The 5,746-nt window shown below is 58.8% G+C and overlaps 1 long non-coding RNA gene across 1 annotated transcript; it reads left to right on the top strand.

The window, feature by feature from the left end:
• Positions 1-1,105: 1,105 nt before the first annotated feature.
• LOC132386276 (uncharacterized) lies at positions 1,106-4,910 on the top strand. Its single transcript, XR_009509447.1, has 3 exons — positions 1,106-1,147; positions 2,163-2,273; positions 4,494-4,910. It is a non-coding gene; the product is annotated as an uncharacterized LOC132386276 (long non-coding RNA).
• Positions 4,911-5,746: the final 836 nt, after the last annotated feature.

Below are 5,746 nucleotides of genomic sequence, written 5' to 3' on the forward strand. Positions count from 1 at the left end.
TTTCCTCGAGGGAAAACCCTGCCTGACGTATCTTTTGGAATTATTTGAAGAAATAACAAGCATGATAGACACTGGGGAGTCGGCGGATGTTGTGTGGTTGAATTTTCAGAAGGCCCTTGACAAGGTGCCGCACAGGAGGCTGCATAACAAGTTAAGACCCGGTGGTTTTACAGGAAAGGTACCGGCACGGGACAAATACTGGCTGATTGGCAGGAGGCAGAGTGTGGGGGAGAAAGGGAACTTCTTCTGGTTGGCTGCCGGTGACTCGGGTTGTTCCAGGGGGGTCTCTGTTGGGACCGATTTGTTTCACGTCATAATGCCAGTGATTTGGATGATGGGATCGATGGCTTTGATGCAAAGTTTGCAGAGGAGAGGCGCTTGGTGGCTCTGGAACTCTACTCATAGAGTCACAGAGAAACACGACTTACAGGGGCGCCCTTCGGCCCATCTAGCCCATGCGGAAACCATTTTAGCTGCATTATCCCAGCCCGCTGCAGCTGGATCATAGACCCCCAGAAGCCCCCTATCCGTGTACCCGTGCAAACATCGCCTAAACTTTGGAATCGAGCTCGCACGGACCAGTCGTGCTCGCAGATCATTCCACACTCTCCCGACCTTCTGAGTGAAGGCGTTCCCCCTCATAATTCCCTTAAACTTCTCACCTTTCACCCTTAACCTTTGATCACTGTTTGCAGTCCCACCCAACCACAGCGGATAAAGCCAGTGAACCTCCATCAAATCCCCTCTCAATCTTCTACGTTCATTAGAATCCTGTCCCATTCAATGTTTCCTGAAACCAGAGGCCCCGCAGACCCAGGAGCATCTCTGTGAATGTTCCCTATGCTCTGTGCACCTTTCCCGTAAGTAGGTCACATCCGTAAGGGGCCGGGGTCAGGTTCCATGCCCCAAGCGGAGGGCAAGAGCCCGAGAGAGGGCAAAACGGGGCGGGGGAATAGCTGAGAGGGAGGAGGGGCATGTCGGAGGGGTGGGGGAGGGGCCAGATCTTTAAAAGCGGCCGTGACAAGTGGCGAGAGAGAGAGAGAGAGAGTGTCAGCGAACGAACAAGTACAACAGAGAGAGAGAGATGGCACCAGTGTGGACAAAAGAACAGCCGGCCACGACAGAGGTCCATAAGGTCGCAGATGAGGTTTGTTCCAAACTCTTCCAGAACCAGGAGCGCAGTCCTCCCCACTCCCACACCCCTTAAACTGCCCTCCTCGGGGGGAAGGAAGAGAGAGGCGGGGTGAGAAAGTGAATAAAATAGTGATATATATATATCTCCAGGCGAGATAGGGGAAGGAGGGCAGAGGAATTTTCGAGCACGGAGAGGGAGAGAGAAGGAAAGAGCGAGAAGTAGAGTGCGCGAGCGAGAGAGGGAGAGTGAGAGGGAGAGAAAGAAGGTAGAGACACGGATGAAAGGTGAGAGTTCCAGCAGGGGAATTGGAGAGATTGTAGAGGGATACAGACGGGGAGAGGGAGAAGAGTGAGAGTGAGACGGGAAAAGTATGAGAACGAGCAGGGAATGTGGAATGAGGGAGCAGAGAGTGAGGCGAAGGACAGGGCAGGAGAAAGATTAGTGACGAAGCGACAGAGATGTAGAAAAGCCTGGCCAGGGTAAAGATTATAGAGGCACACAGAAAGAGGGGGAAAGAGCAGGGGTGGGGGAGAGAGCGGTAGGAGAGAGAGACGTTGAAGCGGGGTGAGAGAGCAGGGAAATCGAAGAGAGGGGGAAGAGGGAGACGGTGAGGGGGGTGAGAGAGCAGGGAAATCGAAGAGAGGGGGAAGAGGGAGACGGTGAGGGGGTGAGAGTGCAGCGGAATCGAAGAGAGAGGGAAAAGGGAGACGGTGAGGGGGGTGATAGAGCAGGGGAGGTGGAGAGAGGAGGAAGAGAGAGACGGTGAGGGGGGTGAGAGAGCAGGGGAGGCTGAGAGGGGGAAGAGGGAGATGGAGTGAGGATAAAATGATAGATCAGAGAGAGACGAGGAAGAGTGGGGAGTACGGGTACGAGGTGGGGAAAGGCGAGAGACGGAACGAGGAAAAGCGGAGAAATGGAGTGGGGAGAAGTAAAAAAGAAATGGTACCGCCACTCGCTTCCGGACACCCTTCCTCGTCCCGCTCTGTCCTCCCCGGGAGATACAGAAGTTTGTGTTGTTCCTGTCCAGGTGAAATCCGACGCGGAGAGTCACATCCACGCCTTAGAGCAGATATTCGTCGCGAAAACGTACCGTGAGCAGGACCAGACCATCATGCTGGGGAAACTTCTGCTGATCAAGGTCGAGTATTCACACAGAAGCCGGAAGGGAGCAGGGGTGGGAGGGGAATGGAGACCGGGAGAGGGTGGGAGGGGAAAGGAGACCGGGAGTGGGTGGGAGGGGAATGGAGACCGGGAGGGGGTGGGAAGGGAAAGGAGACCGGGAGAGGGTGGGAGGGGAATGGAGACCGGGAGAGGGTGGGAGGGGAAAGGAGACCGGGAGAGGGTGGGAGGGGAATGGAGATCGGGAGAGGGTGGGAGGGGAATGGAGACCGGGAGAGGGTGGGAGGGGAATGGAGACCGGGAGGGGGTGGGAAGGGAAAGGAGACCGGGAGAGGGTCGGAGGGGGATGGAGACCGGGAGAGGGTGGGAGGGGAATGGAGACCGGGAGGGGGTGAGAGGGGAATGAAGACCGGGAGAGGGTGGGAGGGGAATGGAGACCGGGAGGGGGTGGGAGGGGAAAGGAGACCGGGAGAGGGTGGGAGGGGAATGGAGACCGGAGTGGGTTGGAGGGGAAAGGAGACCGGGAGAGGGTGGGAGGGGAATGGAGACCGGGAGGGGGTGGGAGGGGAAAGGAGACCGGGAGGGGGTGGGAGGGGAATGGAGACCGGGAGGGGGTGGGAGGGGAATGGAGACCTGGAGGGGGTGGGAGGGGAATGGAGACCGGGAGGGGGTGGGAGGGGAATGGAGACCGGGAGAGGGTGGGAGGAGAATGGAGACCGGGAGGGGGTGGGAGGGGAAAGGAGACCGGGAGAGGGTGGGAGGGGAATGGAGACCAGAAGAGGGTGGGAGGGGAAAGGAGACCGGGAGAGGGTGGGAGGGGAATGGAGACCGGGAGGGGGTGGGAGGGGAATGGATACCGGGAGAGGGTGGGAGGGGAATGGAGACCGGGAGGGGTTGGGAGGGGAAAGGAGACCAGGAGAGGGTGGGAGGGGAATGCTGACCGGGAGAGGGTGGGAGGGGAATGGAGACTGGGAGAGGGTGTGAGGGGAAAGGAGACCGGGAGACGGTGGGAGGGGAATAGAGACCGGGAGAGGGTGGGAGGGGAAAGGAGACCGGGAGGGGGTGGGAGGGGAAAGGAGACCGGGAGAGGTTGGGAGGGGAATGGAGACCGGGAGAGTGTGGGAGGGGAATGGAGTCCGGGAGAGGCTGGGAGGGGAAAGGAGACCGGGAGGGTGTGGGAGGGGAAAGCAGACCGGGAGACAGTGGGAGGGGAATGGAGACCGGGAGAGGGTGGGAGGGGAAAGGAGACTGGTAGAGGGTGTGAGGGGAAAGGAGACCGGGAGACGGTGGGAGGGGAATAGAGACCGGGATGGGTGGGAAGGGAATGGAGACCAGGAGGGTGTGGGAGGGGAATGGAGACGGGGATGGGTGGGAAGGGAATGGAGACCAGGAGGGTGTGGGAGGGGAATGGAGACCAGGAGGTCTGCCAGGGACGTAGATGGGGTTGGGGAATGAGAGTAAGATGGAGATGGGGACGGACGTAGTGGAGCGAGTGCATGACGGAGATTTCAGGAGATGTAGGAGCTGGAGTGGGTGACGAGACGAGGAGAGGTTCAGGGGAGGTAGGAGGTGACGGAGACCGGGAGGGTTAGAGGGGAGAGAGGGGTATGACAGTGAAGTGGACGGGGTGGGTCAGAGACGGGGAGAAGTGCAGGGGACGGAGCGTGTGAGGGTGTCGGAGAGGGGTTTAGGGGAGGGAGGGGATGACGGAGACGAGCAGTGGTTCAGGGGAGGTAGGAGGTGACGGAGACGAGCAGTGGTTTAGGGGAGGGAGGGGGTGACGGAGACCGGGAGGGTTAGAGGGGAGAGACGGGATGACAATGAAGTGGACGGGATGGGTCAGAGACGGGGAGAAGTGCAGGGGACGGAGCGTGTGTCGGTGTCGGAGAGGGGTTTATGGGAGGGAGGGGGTGACGGAGACGGGGGGAGGTGTAAGGGAGGTTAGGATTATCAAAGACGGTGAGGGATGTGGAGGAGGAAGGGACGATTAAAACGGGGCGGTAGTGTAGGGTAGGGAGGGGTGATAGAGACGGGGAGGGGTGTAGGGGAGGAAGCGGTGATGGAGTCGGGGAGGTGTGTAGTGGAGGAGGGCTTGAAGGAGTCGGGGAGGGGAGCAGCGAGGTATGAAGTAGCGGGGGTGTGGAGGGAAGTCTCGCGAGAGCGCGGGTCACGGAGGTGGCAGTGGGAAGGGGGTTAGCGGACGGGACTCCCATGACTAACCGAGTGACCCTGCCCACAGGTCGATATTGGAAACCCCAACAACTTCGTCCACATGGAGGTGTTCGTACCCAGTAACAAACTGCCAGTTCTGGTGGCGATCCAGGAAAACTTCAGTAACTGCGCTCCGCTGGAACCCTTGGTCTGAGAAACGAGAGTTTCCTGACCGATGCCAACCCCTCGCTGTGCTTGCGGCCCACCCCTCGGGAATATTCCCCTCCCTCCATACAAAGCTCGTCACACGGGGTAGTTGGGACACCCTTCAGCTACCCACAGTTTAATGCGGGGTTTGGTTCTTCCTGTCCACAGATCCCAGACACACACCCACCTCCCCCCCCCCGCCAACTCACCGACACGTCCCGCGCTCCCGGAATACCAGCAGACCCACCTCTCCAGCTCGCTGAGGCCACCTGAACCGTCAGCTGTTCGACGCACAAGCTTTTCGCTAATAAAACACGTTGATCCGATTGGTCGTCTGGTCGTCTATAACCATCCCCTCTTTCGGATGCTGGGGGCGGGGGCAACGCTGCGGGGCAGCTAGTGCGGATGTCGGAGGGGGAGTGTATAATTTCGGAAGTCCGCGGGCCGCTGAACTACAGTCTGACGGAGATCCAATCGGAGGCAGGCGGTCACGGAGACAAGGGGAGGGGGCGCGGTTCGAGGTGGCGTGTGGAGGGGAATCACTGCGAGGTGTGGATGGTGTCAGTGGGATGAGAGGGCGGGGTGTGTGAGGTGGGCGGGATGAGAGGAAATAGAGGGCGGGGTTCGTTGGAGGAGGGTGTGCGTTAGGGACGAGGGGAGGGGTTTGCGGGAGGAGAGGTCGGAGACAGTGGTTAGAGGGGGCGAGTGGAGAGAGCGGTTCGTGTTGTACAATCTGCGGCAGGGAGCGCGTAAGAGGGACACTTTTCAATCGGGGCGGCGATCGAGATTTTCAAAGGCAGATTTTCGGGGCAATTCACGAAGAAGAGCTCCGACCACCGACCAGCCGGCCTCTGGGATTGGTTAGCTGGAACAAGTTAAAGGAAGGCTGTGCCAAGCGCGGCGGCGGTCGTTTGCGTGGTGTTAGGTACACGCAACCCGGGGGAGAGTACCTGTTACATGCTCGCAACCCTGTAAAACTATCAGCAGCAATTGGACGCACTTTATTTTGCGATTAACAGTCACTATTTTATTAGTAACTGCTAAATATAGTAAATTAACCAGGTAATCAAAGGTTAGCAGCATTATGCGGCCATAGGAGTACAGATAAAGTTCGCCAAACAAAGACAAGCTCAG

Source organism: Hypanus sabinus, unplaced genomic scaffold (assembly GCF_030144855.1).
Source record: "Hypanus sabinus isolate sHypSab1 unplaced genomic scaffold, sHypSab1.hap1 scaffold_1087, whole genome shotgun sequence".
Classification (NCBI taxonomy): domain Eukaryota; kingdom Metazoa; phylum Chordata; class Chondrichthyes; order Myliobatiformes; family Dasyatidae; genus Hypanus; species Hypanus sabinus.